Source organism: Euwallacea fornicatus, chromosome 5, assembly GCF_040115645.1.
Source record: "Euwallacea fornicatus isolate EFF26 chromosome 5, ASM4011564v1, whole genome shotgun sequence".
Taxonomy (NCBI): Eukaryota; Metazoa; Arthropoda; class Insecta; order Coleoptera; family Curculionidae; genus Euwallacea; species Euwallacea fornicatus.
The window spans coordinates 3,004,564-3,026,855 of NC_089545.1; the positions used below are offsets into that span (position 1 = coordinate 3,004,564).

Here is a 22,292-nt window from a genome sequence, read left to right on the forward strand (position 1 = left end):
GTGTATTATTGAAAATATTGGTCATTGAAAGTACCTGAAGCTTGAAGGTCAGATTATTTTTAGTAAAAAGGCAATCATTGTCATAAGCACAAGACAAAAGTCGTACTTGATTGACTTATTTCAGTAGAATTTCACTGTAAATTATCTATCCACTATTTCATTCAAACTGCACCCGTCACTTATAAATCACCTATAGTACACCACCCAAACCGCCTTTACACAAGTAAACCCTAAACTAACTAGCATTAACAATAATAGTAAATTTCACCAATAAATCTTCCTCTTGTGCATTACAGCGTGTAATCATACCGGGTGAGACCGAACAAAAGGCTGTATACCTAAAGTGCGCCTTCTGAAGCCTTCGGGTTGATTTACAGCCCCGGTTTGTAGACTGGGAAGAGTAATGAGGCTGTCCCTTTGAATAAAAGGGCACAAATGGTGCTGGTGCAAAAGGAATTTCTCCAAAGGTGATGTATTGGTGACTTTGACAACCATACTTTCAAGGTTCTACGAGCAGATGTTAAGTAGAAAAGACCCAACTTAAAGGTTCATGTCTGAGTTAATTATTGGTATATCCATCAATCGTAGAAACATAAAAAATATACGTATATATTGTGATGTCATTATTAGAACTGACACTGAGGGATGTGTCTTTGAGGAGTTTCTATTTGAGAAAATCAACTGTACTAATGACAACCATGTTCAGTAATACGAGGTAGATTCTCACAGTTAATCACAATTCTCGGATTCTCCTTATTAATTCACGTGTTCTGGTATGGTTTCTTAACAAAAACTCTATTGAACATTTTCCAAAATTGTCCAGGTTAGTTTATATTCGCGCTAATCAGTCTTCTCTTCAATAAATCCCAAATCAAGTTTCATGCCAAAAACAGTTCTGATATCTCACTGAAATTCTTCAAACTTGTTTCAGGTGGCCACTTTGGTTCTTCAACGCCCAATTGGTGACAGGGAGAGATCCAGTTCAAGCACCCCAGTAAATGACACACATATTTTGACAGATGGTTATGTTTTACCTGCAATTTTAATGGGACCTCGAGAAGCCGGTCTTGATTTACAAATTCTGGTAAGTCTTTGTCTCGTAAACATAATTGGAAAACTTACGGAATATTTCCAAATTTCTCTAAGTTAGTTTGGATAAACTTATATTCGTAAGGTTCGCGTTCCTAAATCACGAATTCTAGGAAGTTTTCTCCTCAAAAACAATGTTGAAATAGTCCTTCTGAAAGTTTCCTAACTTGTTCAGGGCAGTTTGTTAGGGAAATCCCCAGATTTCCGTTATTAATGAGAGACTGTAGTAGATTATCTTCCGAAAAACATAGAGAGTAGCTATTGGTTGGTAAGCGCATAGATTGGTAACATGCTAAGTTGAACAATCGGCCCTGTTTACCGAGACATGTATTTATAAACCTGGTATCGAAGATTGATAGAGTTCAATGTTATATTTAGAAAACAACAATTTATTCACAGATTGAAAAAGTATATTTTTGAGTTCGGACGTTGTGTTTCCCTGATAACAGTTTAATTTTAGTTTGCGCTTTGCCACAGACGTTAAGACTTCTATTTATGGTTAAAATTGCTTAATCCCAGATATTCTACAATTTTTCGATAACGAGGTTGATCTATTCTGCAAACATAATTATTGAAATATATTTATGATCTCCATATTGAGCAAAAGATCCTCGGGATGAAAAGTCACATGTAGATTAAAAAACGACATCATCATAATGGATCGGATCACAAGATCACGATCAGCTTCGTCGTCGTGCGAGATATTCAAATATTACAATGTAATAATAACACGTGCAAATAAATGTGCCTAACAAGTAATTTGTATATAAATCAGTGAAAAGTTAAATGAGCACCATCACATGACAAGTGAGTATCGAGCAACTCATCAAGCCCTGGTACTAGCAGGTACACCGTGTTAGAAAATTAGACTGAATTAGCAGGTTCTTTGTTAAATGAAGACTAGTGAATGTTTGCTAAATTACCTGTTCAATATGTTACTTACACAACATTAAAGGTGCGAAAACAAGTCAAGTGGTGGTCATTGATTATCGGTCTTAAATATGTTTAAAGCTGTATGAATTAGATGGATGACCTTCTAGGTCTAGAGACTAGTAAGCTGAGATAGTCAGAAGAAGCATGTTGTTTTGCTATCTCTCTAGTAATAAATCAGACAATTCATATAATTACACGTTCAACATGACTTTCAACATGAACCTTGATAAGCCGTCGAACAATTTGAGATCAAGAAGAAATCAGTATTAAATATGAGCAATTAAACCGCTGCTGACATGACTGATGGGGTCCAATTAATACGCCATGATTTATTCCACGTTTTTGAAACCGAAATAATATCATCATAAATCAAAGTTAAGTACCCATAATTTACAAAATAGTTTCGTAGAGCTGAGAAATGTGACGTTCTCCAGAATAAATTGCGAAGCTGTAGCTGTACTTAATCAAGATGTTGATGGTGAGATATTTAAAACAAGTTCAAGATGGTATTTTTCGCAATAACATTGCATTTCAGTAGGGGGAATCAATTATTTGCAGTTTCTCCCTGTTTCTAGTCGCATCTGTCAGTTTATCCCCTAGTTAATCTAACCAGAACATAAAGGCCATCAGTTAAGGCGACTCCGGATGTCGAGATCTGCCCGGAGCACATCAATTACGACCCGGAGTAATTCATCACCGACAACCCAAAAGTTAACCGGACTAATCCCGGATAAACCCTACAGGGTTTTCGGGTTTAGTTTCGTTACTTGACAGACAGTGAAGGAGAGCAAACATGGATAAAAATTATGATATCCCTCATTGTCAAGCGTATATACAGGATTAGATGCAAAATTGTGGAATAAATTCAATATAAAAGCTGGTAGTAGATCCTGCAAATTTTAACTTTAATCGTTCACTATTTGACGTTAAAACAACATATACGAGGCGTGCAACGTAGCTATGACGTTTTAGGTGAATGTTCTAAATGGAACTCCTTGTATATTTTAGAATCTTTGAATTCAGTCTAGAAATTCTGAGCGCATTTTATGCAGGATCAGTAAGTCAAAATTCAACAGTTTTCGAAATATTAGGTGATTTAATGAACGTTCTTCTCATATATATATTACCTACCACTATATGATGTCATGACAATTAATGAAATCATCCTAACTTGGGTCAAAAGTGCGCAATTGACTGGTTTTTAATGCCAGTTTCTGAGAAGACTTTCTTTTCTGAAAATCAACTTTTTTCTTTGAACACCTTATACATATATTGGAGAATATTTCGAGTCTCCAAATCACTTTAACCCAATTCAATTTCCTTTATTAGTTTTCGAGTAATTTGAAGAAGCTTCTTAAGACCTTATTTTCAAAATTTTGAAAAACTATTTTCGCAGTGCGTGAAACGCTAAATCTCCACGGTAGCAGATGATGTCTACTCTTTTAATCAGAAAACTGACTTAAAAGTCAAGAGTCGAGCTTTTGCTGGGACCACCCTGTATCTATTGCTGTGTAAAATTAAAAATTTATGAATTTTGGGACGTGTTACTGACCTGAAGAAAAAGTGTTGATGAATTAGCTATTATTGTTATCACATGTCTGTCGAACACGGGGATTAACATATGATCACGGTAATATTTCAAAAAGCGACAGTACTCTGTAAAACAATAAAAGATCCTAATTGACCCACGGCAAAAACGAGTACTATCGCTCCCTGAAATATCGCCGTGATAATATGTGACACCCTGTATATTAAATATTAACATATTGTATACTCACTATTTTGGACGGGCTTGAGTTCGCTCATCAACGTCGTTGTCATGCTTTGTCATTCAACTTTTTGAATAAAACTCGAATTAGGATGAGGTGACTTCTACGTAATTTCCGTCATTCGACGACACGGTTAAAAGGCCAGACTCTAAATATACATTATATTCCAAAAATTCTGTCCATTAAGCAATACCTCACATCTCCTACGACAAAGGTATCACATCCTTTTTGTCACGCGTTTTCGATAATAAACAGCTGTTGTGGATCACTCGTCCGAATTAGATAGCTATCGCATGGGTTTAACGGTACGTTAATTCCTACCAAAATCCTATAAGCTTAAAAAAAATGAACCATCGCCACCGCTGGGAAAACCGAACTGTACCAGATTAGCATTAATATTACACAAGACATTTTTAAGGATGCTAAAGCTTTCAAAAAGGAGTTTTATAGTCGGCACCGAGCTTTTGAGTGATGCGCCGTAAATATTTGGAGTTTGGCTTGTTAAAAGGATTCTTCTTTGATCTATCGCGTTGATAGATTCCGGAATGGGCCTAATTAATTGTCGGCATTAAACATCAAAAACGATTCGGAGCCCGAAATAACGTGAATAAATTTCAACCGGTTGACAGATTGACGGTCATGATTTGGGTAAACAAATATATTGTTGATTTGCGGTCGGAATGAAACGCGTTTATGAGAAATGGCACCGTTCATTTTAACAATGTGACGGTTGCTATAAATGTTTTTTTTTCTTTTAAAAGAAACTTGCGTAAATGGAACTTCGTTTATTTTAAGTTTTTTTCTGATATGAAAACGAAATTTATCAATATCCCGCTGCAATATCCAATTTCTGCTTCAGCGTTTCAGGGAAATTATCTTCTTGACAAAGTTTTCAGATAGTTTGCTCTTATGTTATCAGGAACTATCAACCAAGTTTTCCGAATTATTTCATGGCAGGTAATTATAGCCCCTAAAGTTACCAAATAATTGGGAGCACTTTTCCATTTTAAGATTTGTTCGTTGTATAAATCTACTGTAAAATAAATAGTTTGCAAGTTACTCGATTAAAACATCTTTTGTTGCCCAAATTTTGAGGCCTTAACCTTGCGATGGCGCAAATTGTTCTAAAACCGATAGAGATATCTGTAGGAATGCGCAGGTCCAAAATATTCAAAGTTGACGTAGTCTTATTAATCCCCAAAACACTTAAAAAGAAAGAGAGCGAGAGAGAGAGAGAGGGGGGAGTTTGCGTTTTGAAGTGGCCGGCCGAGAGTCCCGGTTTGAACCCCATTGAGAATTTATGGATTCGGTTAGATAGAGAGTTACTTAAACGACGTCCGGGGCAATTTAAAAACTAAGACCAACTCTTTTCTGTACTAAAAAAGTCTTGGGTTTCCATTACTCCCGAATATATTGACAACCTGATCAAGTCAATGAGATCATTGTAAATACCGGTTATTAATAAATGTTACTCTATTTTTGCGGGACTGAATTTATTAATTATTTCTCTCTTAACAAAAAAATTCAAATATTCATATACAGGAATGTTCACAAATTACAATCAAGTTTTTATGCAGGACAATTAAGTCTTTAACTCATTCTGACAGAATTATTAATAATTTCCAACTGTTTCTCCATTTTACCGTCGTGACAAGTGGTACATTTAAACAATTCTAAAATATACGGAGTGTTCTATAAGAAAAAGGACAGTGTTCTCACCTTGAAAATTGCGAAAATAGCCACGTTTTCCAAAGCCTGGTGTCTCCACGAAGGCTCGAAGTTTTTGAAAAACGATAAAAGTATAAACTATAAGAAATTCTATTGGGAAGTTGTTCCTCTGAGAATGTTCAATGATATACAGGGTATCCAGTAGGGCATTTAGAGAAGATGTGGCAATTAGTGCAAAACAAATTTAAATGATCTTTACGCCCGTCTGCTCAACACCCAACTTCCCAACTATGCAGGATGTTTGTTGACAATGTCGATCAAACAATATGGATGGACGGATGGATCGATATGGATGTTTCACATCTTTCGGATGTGATGTTTCTCTTTTAGTTATTTGATTTTTTATTTAAGAGAAAATAATGCGAGTTCTAAATTGGAGGGTTTCAAAGAAATAGTTTAATCAAGAGGGAGGTAAAGAATTCTCCCTTTAGCAAGTTATGTGTTTAAAGATTATCCTAGTACCAAGAGCCCCAAATAAATACTTCAAGCTATTAATTCACTGTGTGAATTTTGCACAAGTAATTGCAGAAAAACGACTCGATCGACAGAACAGCCTCGTGCTTACTTATTATTTATCACCGTTAATTAGCTCTCCTCCCTTTAGGAACATGCACATTTAAACTATTACGGTTAGGGGCCTTTCGCGATTTCTCAAGGGCATTAGCGTGACGAATTCAGTCTGGCAGATATATGTAGTAATTGCTGCAGGTTTGTAGTGTTAGCACCCACTGAAAGGTACATTGGTCGAGCAAATTACACATGGGGTCTCGGGGCAGTATTTTCTAGAAAGCAAAAGTCGGAAACAGTACATCATCCCATTAGGGGCAATTTAGAAACGAGACCTATTTGGTTTCGATTCGACACGACCAATCCTTCATTGTTAGGTTCAGGAGGGGCTTTATTTGGGTTTTGGCCGCTCTGTTATTAGCACCCATTCCGTATTGTGGCAGTTTAATTTTCGAATGGCGCCAGCCCTTATTATATTCAGTGATTTACCCAATTTACAGACGGTTATGTAACCGTGACGCAATAACAACTTGCTTACACGTAAGATTGTATAATCCACTTTTTACGACCGGTGAAAAAGTATGCACTTTCCGACGAAGCTTTTTTACCTGACAAGAACGTTTTACCGGCAAGAAACCTAGATGTTGACCTAGCGGGTCGGCAAAACATTTTTTCCTATTCATAGAGATTGACACATTGATAAATGCCCGTTTTTCTTGTTAGTGTAGATACATGTTTATGTTATGGTGTAGTTACATCAAATATAAAGTATGAGCCAAATATCAGCTGAAGTTGGTCGTAAAAAATATCGCAATACGCCACGCGCCCGAGAATGTGCTTAGCAGGGCTCGTCAAGTCTCCAGGCCTCATCGCCGACTCGCCGTTTAATCTTCCCGTTTCGCTCTGGAAAACACCATTTCCAGTTTTGTGAGATAAAGAAAATATGTTGTTACACTGCTTCTAAGCATAATGCCGTTAAATGGCTCATAACCGTGAATATGACAGGATTGTTAATAAGGATTTTAAATTCACGGTGTATTGTGGAAATTAATGAAATTCATAGAATTTCGCTGTAAACCAATTAATATTCTAACTGCTTACAATTTTATTCCCGAAGTACTTGGGACGTAACGATCTGTAAGGCTTTGTGTTGATGGTTTAACCTCTACGCTTAACACCGTGCAAACAACAAATTTTAGATTCATTCACAACAAAAAGTCTGATACTGTTATTGTCCTGCAACTACAAGGTTCTTTTAACTTCTATAAGTTTTTTTTTATATAAAATAGGCAAAAGTTTGTGCAAAATTTACATAGATACATATGTACGACCTTGCTGAGTAATGTATATAGAAGAAGCCTCGATTTCGGTCTCGTGAAATCCTAATGTGAACGGTAAAAAAGTGAAACTGGAAAGAACGTTCGTGTTTACCAAATCTAGCTTTAAGAACATCTTGCACGATATTATCAAAGAATGTAATGACTTGTTGGAACATGCGTCAGAGGATGATGATGAAGGAGATGTGTTATAAGACGCTGTCGATTGCATTAATGAAATTGATGCTGTAAATGTGAAAGAAGATAATGGTGCGTCAGAATCTTTATCATTAGTAAGTTGGCTAAACCACTGCTAAGCCACAAAATCATCAGAATTTTATTGAAAGTATTTAAGTATATAAAATAACGCTATTGCAAACTCCAAAGTTAAGAACACGTGTATACAATGAACACATCAAAGAATATGATGAGTTTTTGGAGCATGTATTAGAGGATGATGATGAAGGACGTGTGTTAATAGACGTTGAGAAAATGGATGCGGTAATTGCCAAAGAAAGTGTTGAAGTTAAACAATGAGCGTGCGTCTGAGACTTTATTGCTTATCGAATTGACTGTAAAGACATGAGATCGCTAAATCCTCTTGAACGCATTCGATAAATTTTCTTTTCCACACTATTATAAATCTACCCTCAAAAAAACATTGTGGCAATTGGAATTAAACAGTTGCTATCTTAAATGCCTTATGGGTTGAGGAAATTTTGAGCGTACTCTTAACACCAAGTACAACAATAATCCGATGAGTTACGAGATGAGACCACGTAGAAAGCCGACAACCAATAACCATAACTAAGTCGCGGCGGTCTCGCCGAGGGGGCACTCCTCTTTGCCGGAGGAATTAACGCGCGCCTTTAAAATGTTAATTTATGTCCGTCTTAATGAAAAATAAACTCTTACCGCCGCTTTACGACCGTAAATTCCAGATTTATATCAAAATAAAGTTGTCCGCAATTTATTTTATCTCTTTTAAAATCGAAATTATGAGATATATAAACCAGTAGCCCGGCTTAGGAGCTCAGTAATACCACGCCGTGAAAGGGGAGTACTACGTATAGATAATTTCTTTTCTTCGATAAAATTCAGTTGGGGAAAGGTTTATTATGGTTATAACGTAAGACAGTATTAGGTTTAAAGAAATAAAGTGGATCTCAAAAGTAATATCAAGCTATGGGGAAGTCTAAGATATGCTATTACATCTTAATAAAAATTTTGGCATGCGATGGAATACAGATGTTTTTTTCTTGTGTAAATAAATGAGAGTAACAGAAGTCAAATTTGACGTATGAGAGTGGTTTGAAATTTAGTGCTTGTCAAATTTTATGAAGAATGTGCAGAAATTGTAACTTCACTCTTTTAGTCAAACATTTAGAAACTCGTATATCTTGTAAGTACTTAATAATGCCCAGTACCGATACGATTTTAATCGTACACATATATCTACGAGAACTTGCTCTAATTCCATATGTCCTTCCTGTTTTCACTAAGTTATGGAGACAAATAACTCAGTATACATAGGGCACAGGAAACTGTTCTTTGTCTCGAGTAGTAACTAACCTCGACGAGCAGTGTCTCGGTTTGGTGTCTTTTACTTTTAGCAGAAAAGAAACACTTTCTAGTTGATTGTGTAATACGCTATTAACTTACGCACACTGACGATCGCCATTTGACATTTCACTGAAAGATTCGGCACTGACACGTGTCACTTCGTTTCGTGTAATGTATGGGCGTTGCATAGATTCCAGGAGAAACTCGCTTTCAGAGGGTCCAAGAACGGATTATCATTTCTTAATTAAACAGCCATTAAATGACGCTAAAAAATTCCACTGACGTTTATCTTACATTTAAAAGAAATACCTTATGAATGCTTTTGTGGTAGCACCCTGGTAATACCAGTTGGGTTAGCCACGATTTACGATTATGAAATCCCTTAATGTGATCATGGAACATATACGGCATAAAAGAACAGTTAATATTCTTATTCGTATTATATACAGTCGTTTGCTCTTTGAGAAACATAGCCCTGTCTTTATTTAATCTTCCGAAAGAAATATGGATTTGTCCTGTTAGTGCACAGGACAGGCCTTAGATTAATCACAGTCTGCTAACAATTTCAATTGTGTTTGTTGTCAACAAAACTTCGCAGGAGGCGGCAAACTGTAATCCCAGGGAGTTCCGTTAGTAATAGAGTGCGATAACGACACCTTCGCACCTGTAAAGTGCACTGTTTTTCCTACCAGAGTACGAGTTTTAACTTTATAGGGTTCTGTTGGGTTAAATCAGTATTGCCGTGCGGTAAAATCTTTATACACGCATACGTATGGCCAACTCTTTTACCGTACGCATGTCAACGTTAAAAATCTACACAATTTTGATACATACCACTCTGATTTGCGAGCGATAAGGTTTTTTACCGCACAGATTGTTCTGTAAAGTGATTCTTTTAACTCGCAAATGCGTGCGGTAACACTCACTATTTCACCGCGAGCTCGTAGGAAATTTTTTTTTCTAGATTTCTAGCTAGGACGATTTGAGGAAAGTAGACACGATTTTAATGCCGGAAATAAACACGGCCCTGTGCAGCTATTAGCAATAAATATACCCTAAAAGCTTATCCCTTCGGTGTAGTAGTCATCATATATTTCTGGATTAAGTTTAAGCACAGTAGTTTATACAAATTTAACGGGACAACCTAAACGCACATCAAATAACTTTTGGTTTAAATGTTTTTTTGATAATGGCACGGTTATTTTGGGCGTGAGGAGCGTCTGAAAAAGGTCGATTTCCAGTCCGTTTTGAATGAATATTTATGTCATTGAACGACTGTCCAATAATAAAATACCTTCAACCTGTCGGCAACCGGTCTTGAAAGAAAAAATTGGCTTTTCTGTCACGTAATCAATATTTATTCACCACTCATTTTGGTAAGACAAAGAGACCCACAAAGTTGAAAAAACCGCTCGGCGGCCATTTAAATTTCAAATTCGATCGTTTTTAGGCTTGTATGGAGGAAACGCTCAGCAGGCCGCCATATTAACTTGCTAATACGAAGTAGAAATTCTTCCTTTGTTAGGTATAGTGGTGGCTTGATATTGTACCCATTGCGCCTATTCGCGAAAAAATGTTCTCCTCTACTAGCGTTAAAAAAACATCATTCTTGAGCGCGTTGAAAGACTGTGAGGTAAGTTGCCTCGCTTCTTTTTCAAACAGTTGAAGAAGACATTAATAATGACACGTATGTATATCCCCGCAGTCGTTTTACTTATGGTTATTATGGAAAGGAATGTCAAATTAAACGTCAAAATGTGGTATTTTGACATAATTGGAGACGTCACCATTGATATTTGACAAAATTTAGTTAAATCAAGTAACGAAAATATCGTACATTCGCCGCGGACGTCAACAACATTTATAACTCTTAATTTTCAGATCCCTTAGGGCTGTGAGTTTCGCGGCTGCAACTTGACATTCATGTCATAATAACCCATTTGACAACTTTCGTGGATATTATCCTCTATATTAGGTCCAACAAATTTACCATCGGTTCTATTATCATTATTCTTACATTAAAAGTTGGAATTAAGTACCTTTTAAGTTTTTCGCGGTATTTTAACGCTACCTTTGTGTGCGTAATAAAAACTGGAAAACCTCCATAGACTCAGTACACATTCAGTAGTAAATTTAAAAAAATAAGATTACGAATTATGGATGTGCATTATGATTATAAAACTGAACAAACCCGACTTAGAAGTTTTGGACGTTTGCCATCCTCTTTCCAATGTCGTTATGTCCATCGTTTCTAAATTCTACAGCTCAATTGCTTCCAATTTAGACTTGTCTTAAAGTAGAAACATCGATTAAAAACACGAAGCAATAATTATCGAAAGAACGACGGTGAGATGAAAGCAAAGCAAAGAGATAAGAATGCGGTTTTCATGTTAGATGGTTGGTACAAGTTAATTTCCCCTTAATGGCCCTCAATACAACAGCTAACACCAGGAATTCTTTCTTACGAGGTTAACACTGTTTTTCCCCATCCAATAATGTTTTCTTTGATTGCTTAAATGGAGAAGACCGTTCTGGTAATGACGTTCTGTTAACCACTATGTCAGCTCATTTTTACTGGGTGTCCCAGATTTTATGTGGCAGCAATTATCTCAAAACCTCGTAGCGATGGAAGAACGGCTGAAATATAAAAGTTGTAAGATGGAGACAGAAGCTGGAAACAATTTCAAACGTACGAAGGAAGTTAATGGAACTCAATTTTAATTAGTGTTTTTAATACTATTATACTGTAATTTTAATTAACGTAATTAAGGTATTAATAAATTGTTATTTAGCGACTGGAACATTGGACTCCGTGACATAGCTGCTTTTTTCTTCATCATTTCAAGGCTGCCTGACCTGCCTAGGTGTTCTCCGCTCGTACTTTTGAGGTCAGTGCTCTCACATAAAAGCTGGGACACCCTGTATAGGCCGGACATCCAATACTTAAATCAATATGTTTTGCAAGGTCAATTATAAATGTTTTCTTGGTTATTTATTTCTTTTGGTATATCCCAGTAATTTGACAAAAAAGGCAATAACACCTGAAAGAAATCGGCTTCAAACAAAGTTTCCCGGTGTTTGTGAAGCCCCAGCGCCTTATTTACGTCACTTCACATAAATCACCTTGCAGATTGGAAGTCGGGAAACCCGGCTGACAAGCCGAATTGCCGATTGCCCGAAATGATCGATGTCTCCTTTGTTCCCGAACGAAAAAAAAAAAGGCAACGAATTCTGAGTGCGGTCAGTGGTCACGTATTCTTATGACACAATACAAGAAACCATTTTCAGGGCTCTAACACTCGCGGAAGCCTGAAAAATATAGTCAAAGTCATATTTCAAGGAGCGCTATCTTGAAATCGGTCTTCAGTTTGCGTCGAGTACACATGTAAAATCATTAGTTGGGAGCGTATGTCAGCGGAGAGCGTCATAAAAATGTCAGCGCTAAGAAAAGTGTCTGCCAAGTTGAGTCGTTAACGCGAACGCTCGTAAATATCCTGGATTTTTTCCAGGATGACGGTCTTAAGAGGCTCCAGTCCAGGGAGTGATTTGTGAGCAGATGATTTGCACGAGATTATGTTTATAACGTTAGTGTTGATTTCTTTCAGTTACCCACTTGTTTCTCTAGATTTTATGATAATTTCAAGGAACATCTACCCCCTGTAGTAGACGCAAAAGGAGAATTAACAATGTCATATGTGTTACAGAAAAAAGAGCAGGGCTGGTCTGAAATTATTCCTATGGACATGTTGAAGTGATCGTAGACCTATGATGTTGTAACGAAGGTGTAGTTAGCGCTATTCGGAGCAACCGCGATAGTTGAATTGCACCTCCTTATATTTAATATTCGACTAACGATTTTCTTTACTTTCGAAAGAAACGAAGTCGGCTTCCGAAGAATTTTTATATGTTCTTTTTCTAAGTTACGAGGGCTTCTGAAGAATTTTTAATTTGGCAATATTGTGTATTGCTATAGATAACTCAATTCCAAACCACCATTGGACACATGGTGTTCTTCAATGCTAATAATATTTTTAGGTTTCTATCACCTAATTAGTGAGACACACGTTTGCAAAAATTCAATTAATTGTATACTTCACAGCTATTTTAGTCTTTTACCTACCGAGTTAACACTTATCAAACTCTAAATTTCGTACAAAAATCTGGATATTTAAACAAGGTGTCCCCTCTAAAACGAGGAAGTTGAACTTTTATATACCTACAAAAAAATTGATGCTCATGCTCTTTTTGAGGAAACTTAGCTGAAAATAAGTACCAAGTCGATAAATCGGTTTTCTTTTACATTTGCCAGAACTACCAAAACTATCTTTCCTGTCCACCCCAACTTACTTCCGCGACATTCTGCCAGAAATTAATCTCATAAGCTGCTTTTCACTTTTTATTTCTGTTTTTCCTAACTTTTTTTTATAAACAGCTCTTCCCTTTTGACACTTTCAGTGGTCATGCTGACAGTGTCCCCAAACATATTTAAATCGAGGGGCCCCGCCGCCACTGTGTCTTCGCCACCCTTCAGTGATTAAAGGTAACATTTCGATCTGGTCTCTGCGATTATATTGTAGCTTCGGTAAGGGCACGCTGTGGAAGGGTTTTCGAAGCACTTTTCGGTATGTGAGCCGAAATTCCCCACTTCGACAGCGCCAAATACCGAATTGATTTAAAGGAAGGAAAGTGAGGAGTACCTTTTTTATGCACCGAATAAGTTTACTTATCCTGCTGTCCGCCATTGGACTGGTGTGTCTAAACAGATAAAATTAATATATGCTGCGTGACACTCGGTCACGCCGTTATCTGCGTACAAACCCATAACTTATGTCGTTTCCGGCCAATAAAAGAAAAGGAAAAATGGCCTGACATACTAATTAGTTCGGATGATTTAGGACAGGGGCCTGCGACAACTCGGTGACACTTTAATGGTTTTGGGGACCAGAAGTAGACTCTGTATCTTCTTTCGATTAAGATAAGCGTATAATGCCAGTGTCCAGGTGAACCCTGGGCACAGGAGATTAACATGGGAAATCGGTTTTTGTTTTTTTACGCCTGCGCGGATTATTCAATTGAAAAATTTTTACGTGGAGATCATAGCACCCAAGACCTGCGATCATTCCTCTATTTTTTTAATCTTCTAATTAGAGCTGCTTCAGTTCAAAACGGTTATAATCACAAGCTCTGAAAATTTCAAAATTTTGAATCACCCGTGTAACTGTTCGGAGCCACGAGTGGTCAGAATTAAGCAAACACAATGTTGCCAACTTCATAAGCGGAAAAACCTCATGTCAAATAATTTTGTTTTTTTTTAAATTTAATCTTTTATTTATATTTAACAAAGGAAAAGTGAAAACAAATAAATTAAACAATTACCACACATTATACTTTAACCGAACAAATAAAAAAAAATAAAAAAAACTTTAAAGTTGTTTGCAAAAACATTTACAGCAATTGCCCGCCGGGACCAACAACCAATCTGACCAATCGTGACCTCGAATGGTCACGCGGGACATTTAAATTTTTTACATTTGGAGACGTTTTTAGTCAAAAAGGCTCTAAGTAGAAAATTTAAAAAATTGTAGAATGACGGGCGGTCTTGAGTACTATGTCCTTCATGTAAAAGTTTTTCCATAGAATATTTCGTGCAAGCGTTAAAAATAAAGACCGATTTCGCATGTTAATCTTCTATGTCCAGGGTGCTCCTCGACAGCCGGTATAATATTTCTTGAAGGTTTTGAGCCAATACAGCCTTAACTTTATTCCTGTTTCGTGTTGTGTTTGTCGGTACGATATTAAAATGCAATTATTGAACACATGTCACTCAAAACGAGCCGTCCCTCAAGATGTCAGTGATCCGTATCATTAGGAGTAATTAAACTGTTTTTAACGACGGTTCTCCGAGTTTTTTGTAGCCCAAGTGTTAATTACTGGAGATATTACATAGAACTGAAGTTAATTACCAAAAATATCATTAGCAGTTTATTTTTCTCTTGGAAACAGTTTGAACAATAAATGGCTCTCAAGACAAAAACAATAAATTCGAGTACGATTGCCGCCCCCGAAAGCCGGCAATTATTTTCTCATCCCGGGGGCGATGATTTACGGGCGTCTTTGCCGCCCCCAAACTGCCAATATGCTGTATATCAAGTCCCGACTGTATAAAATAAACGTTCCTTTTATGCGGAACGGTTTTTTGGGATTTACGGCCTCAATATATTTATATGGAAGGCAATTTTGCCAACGAGATGCCTCCAGCTCTTTGCCCTTCCTTTGTATATCAATAGAGAGCACTCGCATCGGCAACTACCCCCCTTTTCGGTCCACCTTTGAGGAATAGCAATAGCCGTTAAGTGCACTTAAAATATTTGCGTACTGGGTTAATTATTAATTTGTCGATTGTGATCTGCGCGGAGTAATTTTCTCAATGACGACCAATTTTTATGGGTAAATTAATATTTGCCCTTTAAAGTTGCGTTAAAATTCGAAGGGTGGTAGATCTCTATCGACACCCTCCCTGATAATAGAAACATATTGGCCTCTCACGACGAGTCTCTCAACGAGTCGCGGCCATTACGCTAAGGCTGTTTTATGGTGTTAATGCGCGACTTTACCCCGCTAAAACGTCCCGCTGCCGAATTTATGGTTTTTCGCCTCAGAGGGCATTTGTCTTGTACCGCTTTATTGTTTCTACGCGGTGGGATGCTCGAATTAATTATCAAATCTAACCTAGCTGGGAGTAATAAAAGATACGGGCCATCGAGCCTACTGCACTTGATTCGCAATGTGTAAGAATAACATACAGTATATCGAAAAGGTATTTATTTATTTATTTATACAAGCTGTGATTTTTGTTTTTTTTTATTTTTTTAATTTAAAAAAAAATTTTTTTTTTTACTTATTTTAACTCAAGGAAAACCCCCTTAAAGTGGTGGTGCAGGTTTAAAAAAAGCTTTGTATGCAAAGGTGAATACAACAAAAAGCGACACTTTTTCTTGATTTTCGATTACTTATATTTTTATGCTCTTCGTCGGAAGGATATTGGCGCTATGTAAAAAAAAATCAGTATCTTGTCCAAGTTGTAACTGCAATACTTTTCTTGTAGACATTGAGTGGCCGAAGAGAGAAATTAATATCCACACGCTTTGTTATTTTCTCCCAGTATACTATAAAGAGAATATAAAATACATTAGATATCGGAAGGTTAGCTTTCCATCAAAGATGATGCGACATGTTCAGAATTAAACGTTCGATATATCCAAAATTTATATTTTTTTTTGTTCTTTTTGCTACGAAGTGAAACCATAAAATCTGCAATATCTGCTTCAAATTTGCAATTTTTCACTGTTTGAAATGCAAATTGGGGGCCCGAATTTGGTTTCCCCATCGGAATTTGTAATTTTTTTGCCTTAGGGCCAGGAGATGAAACCCCAAAATTAGTAATTCTAAAAACAGATATATGAATATTTTACATTTTGCACCCGTAATTGCAGTTGATATTCAGCTCGGAATTTTAAAATTTTTGGATTTTTTTTACTTTTTGACCCGGAATTGGGTTCATCTCCAATTCCTTAATATTTGTCGTTTCAGACGACGGGATATAACCATAAAATTTACAATTTTGTCTCAAAATTTTGTACTCCGAGCCGAAATTTGACTTGGTAATTCAAGGCATACGAAGGAAAAATGCAAAATATCAAAAAATATGTGAAACTTAGCTGCCCTGTATAATGAAAACTGTCCGTTTTTAATCGTAGCTCTACTGGCTTTTTTTATTATTTGGCGCAGTTTTATTGCGTCCTGAAATATTTCCATAATAATATGTTATGCCCTGTATATACAAATAACAGCAATGCCATTTTTACGGGATAATTTTAGTACTAGGTCAGATTAACGTATTTTTGAACCATGACTGTGCAACTAGGTTTTAGCTCTTTAATCAACTATGTTACAATGCACATCAAGTTGGTTCCTCTATTTGACCAACTCCTGGAACAAATCGACCTCCAACCGATTTTGTAAACTCGCGTAGGAAGTTTTTTCCAACTTTTCCTTAACACTCGAATGATATCTGCTCAAAAGATGTCTGTAGTGCGAGCACCTTCCCTGCTTCATCATGAGGATCCACCACCAGCATACACCTGTTGATTTATAGCATTATTGTTTAGCTAGACAGATTCGGAGAACGTTTGATATGCGGTTTATCAAGAACGACAGAACCAATATACCCCCTATAGGCCCATTTCTGCTCATAATTTTCTCGAACGACGATAGTAGGACTACCGATGCTTTCACTAACGCCATAATTTGGACGGTCAGAGTCAGTTATACTCCTTCATTTTTCAGTTGGAATGATTGTCCTCACGTTTTTCACCATTTTAAGAGGAAGTGCATTGATGTTTAACATAAACAAACAGGCCTAGAATAGAAAAATACCAAACCGCCTTAAGTGGCCAGCCGTCGCACGTCAAATTTAGGGCTGTCATTGCATTATTGGCCTCACAAAAGATGATTGACGGCTTGAAATGTGAACAAACAACCTTAAGAAAATATTATAATCGTTCCATATTTTATGTGTCACGGGCTGTCGTATTAAAAATCAACCGAATTACTAGCCAGCGGGTTTAATTAAATTGATGTAGGTTTATTTTCACATACAAAGTGTCCGGCATGCTCTTTCGCAGCAACCTTGCAAGGACAGTCGTTAACTTCGAAGACTGCATAAAACCTAACTTTATAGTCAGGTGCAAGTAATGTATGATTAATATTATAGTCCAGCAGTGTAAGTGCATAATCATCGACATTTAATGATGTTAATGGAGGATGTGAAACCCATTATGTTGCAATTTATTGAGCGGCACCTTTTCAGTTGCCGCCTTGAATAATAAAGGAAACACGGAACGTAATAATGCTCGACAGTTTCCCCGCTAATTAAAATATACAAAGGGAATTCTAATTAATATTTACCTCCCTGAATTCGATGTTAAATGGGATTTGTTTCTAACAGACATCTGAAGTATGCGGAGGAAGAAATGAATGAGGTCAGCTGGTTTAAAAATATTTTGCGATTTACATAATTAAATTGGAAAGTGGATTTTTACATGTTGTAATTTGTCTTAACCGTACATGTAGATTTGTGTGCCAACAAAATTACAATAATTTTTTCCCTTTTCTTCAGGTATTCCTGCAGCGCTGAGAAGTTGTAAGGGACGCTGCTTATAACGGGAATCTTTGCATAAAGAAGAGCCTTTCTCTCGTCATTTTCACCTGTCCCACGTATTATTGGTAATAGCAGAGTGCAAACTAGTCATTTAAAACTTTTCAAGTACTCGTGCAATTACCGGCATCAGGAAATAATTTCCCTATATTGACCCTAACTCAAAGCCATGAGGTCTCCGATAAACGTCAAATTTCCAAAGCATAATTTCTAACACTTCAATAAAATTGAGCATGTTCCAGCCTAATAAATTATCGTCCTCGGATTGGTGTGTGCATGCATGTTGTAACTTTATTTCCCGGCCGAATGACAGCCCCAATAAATTTTTTATGCCTCTGAGAGCTCTTCAAAGTTCATCGGTCATCAAACCTATGCGGGTAACGTGTCTCCCCCATAAAAAAAAACCTTTTAAAAGGTAAACACACTACGCATTTTAGGGGCCACCATTACTATTTTATAGGCCAATAAAATGAGCTTAGTAGCGATTCGTGTCACACACATTCAGCTCCCCATTTCCCTTTGGGCCTATAACAAATACCACGTCATCAAGAATTAGTACGATAAGTATGGTTGAGTTTCATGTACAAAGAAACCACAAAGAGTGGTTTAATGTAAACGCGTTCATTATTTTTGAATTTGAAACTTGTGAAATAGAACCCAGCTCGTGGGCACTATGAATAAATGCGATCGAAATAGGTTGGGTACCCAACGTTTGCGGTGAAACCGCATCACTGTGGTTTCAATGTCTATTGAGGCCTAAAGGTTTGAAAAAGAGCGAAATTGTTAAATATGCGACTTAATTTGTTGTTTACTTAGAAGGCAGATTTCTTGAAGCCATGTCCCAGCCAATCCGCATGTCTTTGTCAATTTGAAGGGAGGGAAGGTCCTCATAGACGGCCTCACCTTCTCATGAATTACAACCTGCCACGTAGTAACAAAGTTCATAGTCTAGTTTCCGCGTAGATAGTTAGATTCAGACTTGGAGAAGTGCGTCTAGAATAACAGTTTCACCAGCAACCGATGAGAAGCTCCCGTCTGGATCTGTCAGTGCACCAACCCTCGCATTGGGGCACTTGCACAATGTTTTGCAGTTGCGGCAGGCGTCTGAATAATTCCTGTTCAGAACATCTCGCAGCTTTATCTTGACAAGATTAAGGCCTATTACAACTTTCATCCTCATTCCAGCTCTGCGTTTAATCAACTCGAGCACCTGATAGTCCCATCGATCCCGATGAGATCTAATAAGATGGAGAAGGTGAAAACCTGGTGTTCGACTTTATCGGCTATTTCTCTTCAATTTTCGCTAGGGAGATTTTTCAGAATCCTGTAATGTCCTGGACATATTTTTTCCTTTTAACTTAATAATATCACGAAATATTAGTATAAATCTCCCATCCACAGGTGTAAACCCTCCACATGACGCACGCTCATCCGAACAAAACACCAGCTGTTCCGAGTAGCTCGGAGTGATTTATTCAGTTCTCCTTGCGCTCTTTTGTCCCCCGTCCGGCGGGTTGCCTATAAATTTCCCGGATTAAGAATCCATTGTCCGGAGGCTTATTTATTGTGACCATTAACACTGGTAATAATGCATTTGTTATCCTTCACGTGATCATATTTTATGCGTCCCGTCAACGGCAGCAGCATCACGTGTTCGGTTGCGTCGGGGGGGCCCACAAGGGGCTCTTTTGTAACGTGATATCTCTGAGAATGCCCGTTTTCGATACTTTGAATATTTAATAAATATTTATTGAAAATGGTGTCAAACAATGTTTGCACCGCCCTAATACATCTTTATTAGACGATACGTCCTTGACACTCTCAGAAATGGGATTAATGGTAAACCTTGAGGTTACTGATTGATGATTTTTTTTTTTTTAAGGAGAGATAGGTGTAGGACGTCATATGCTCAATGAAAAGCTCAAAAAATTAAAAATGCTGAATTTAAAACAACTGAAAATCCAACATGATGCTCATAAGAAAAACATAGTGGGTGGCGGCGGTTCAAAATCAAAACGTCGGATTTCAAATATGATACCAACACTTTGCGAAGCGACATTCGCCATTTACGTCAAAAAGTTGACTGAAATTCAACTTTTTGTCACATCCATTGCGCCGATTTGACAGTAAAAGAACATGGCGATAGGTATATCACACGGACGCTTTCACCAATCATTTCTCACAAAGCTATTACGTTGGCGTGTACTTGCGCACATGAGCATCCACAATAAAAGTAAATCGCATGACGTTTTTTTTTAATGATTTTACTCAAGCATTATATAAGGAAGTTTCTGCAGTTTCCATGCTTTTTTGACACCCTGTATGTTTCTAGCGCAGATGGCGAAACAGGTTTAAACGAGAACTACCTTCAGAAACGTGTATAGGTCCATTCCCATGCTCCTGAGTTTAATAATTATAAATGATGGTCTGTGTGTTTTTTGATGTGTTGTTCTTGTTGGCGCTGCATCAATTACGGTTTCGATACGGTTTCGAAACGGTTGCCTTCGGCTTTGTTAAAAATGATCAGTTATTAAGATCGACAGTCCGACGTAATCGATGCGGCATGACTTGCCACAATCCTCGTTGTCCTTCATCGATCTTTCAAAAAAAAAACTTCACCCATCCAATTTTACACTTTTATCAAAAGGTGCGCCCGTTCGTTCTTTAAGCTTTGTTCGCTGAATGATCGGTTTTCTAAATATTGTTCCAGCTTCTTTCAGGTCCAATAATGTAATGGCGACCTTGTCACCTTGACAGTGTTGCATGGATCTGTCTATGGTGCGTGCGGTAATGATATGTGAACGAATATTCCTGCCAGTGCGGGAAAGGCCGAAGAGTGTTCTGTCAATATTCGCAATTTAAAAATAAATAATTAAAACACGTTAGAACATAATTTATTTAAATTATTCGCACCACTCGCGGATATTTCGCAATCATCATAATATTTAAGGCAATTTAACGTCTGTAGCGATATAGAGTTTGCCTCCGAGTAAATATGATCATTTCATCTGAAGAGTATGATTCTTGACATATCGTTAAAGTCGTTAAACAAAGAGTATTCAAATTCCATCACACAGAAGGTAAAAAGCTGCTGATGGTCTGAAGTGGCACTTATACAGCGTGTTTACCTTTCATTTCAGCCGCGACAGGCTTTCGAGAGCGCGGCCACGCTCAATTGAAGAATCCATCTCGTACGGTAAATAAGCTGGTGCTTCGAGCAAACACTCTTTATTGATGTAGCGACTCCATGTTTGTTCGGGAACAATGCATCGTCTGTCGGCTGTCAAAGGACTGGCGACTGGGCTACCGGTCTTTGCTGCCATTCAATATTTGCTTAAATTAAAATAATGAACGCGATAATGCCCTTTGAAGTCAGCAAACAGGCTCCTGTTTGTTGGCTGGACAGTTCAAAATCAGGACCGGATTTGTTCCAATAGTTTGAACCTCGTTTCATCGCGAACCTTAAACTACAAGACTAGAGATGTTAAGTTCCCTGAAATGTGTAATGTTTGCTTTCTCAGAGGCTTTGGGATATGCAAGATCGGTTAAATTACTTTGGTGTAATTACTATGCAGAAACTAAGCAAGTAGTTATTTGCCCTGTATCTGCCTCTATCTGCCTAACAAGTGCGGAAATATTAGCGAGATAGACGTACATTATGGTGCGAAAAGGTATCTTGCCGCACGCTAATGCACTTGCAGTTGTCAGTGGTTAGAAATCGAGGACTGCAAACACTTCGCAGGTGTCAGGGACAACGTTTTTTCTATGAGCGCAAGTGCGTTAACTATGTAGTCCTCTACAAGCTCAATTAAATCTTAGCGTATGGTAAATTCTTTACACATATATACACGTGTAAAATTAGCAAAGGATAGTACTATAGTCTTTCAGCGTGAATGTGTATTGATGATGCCTAGGGAAGAAAATACTTTCGCTCCCCAGGAAGTCGAATTTCGTTCGTTCGCAAATAACAAAAACGCAACGCTTTATCTCATACTTTTGCAAATTTTGGAAAACCGATGACATCTATGAAAAATATTCAAGAGACTTTCTAAATTATATGGAGAATTTAAAGTTTTGTTTAGTAAATATCGCAGCATTCGAGGGCAAAAAACAAACAAGAATTTATCATGAATTTTACAAATCCGCCGAAAACTTCAATCATTCTGAAGT

The 22,292-nt window shown here is 37.3% G+C and overlaps 2 long non-coding RNA genes across 2 annotated transcripts in view; both read left to right on the forward strand.

Annotated features, from left to right (window-relative positions):
* The first annotated feature begins 940 nt into the window (after positions 1-940).
* The window catches only part of LOC136339310 (uncharacterized), a 61,735-nt gene continuing 40,383 nt past the window's right edge, over positions 941-22,292 (forward strand). Inside the window, exon 1 of the long non-coding RNA XR_010732125.1 lies at positions 941-1,084. This is a non-coding gene — a long non-coding RNA (uncharacterized lncRNA). The remainder of the gene's footprint in view (positions 1,085-22,292) is intronic.
* On the forward strand, positions 17,503-18,363 carry LOC136339309 (uncharacterized). Its single transcript, XR_010732123.1, has 3 exons — positions 17,503-17,687; positions 17,775-17,946; positions 18,084-18,363. It is a non-coding gene; the product is annotated as an uncharacterized lncRNA (long non-coding RNA).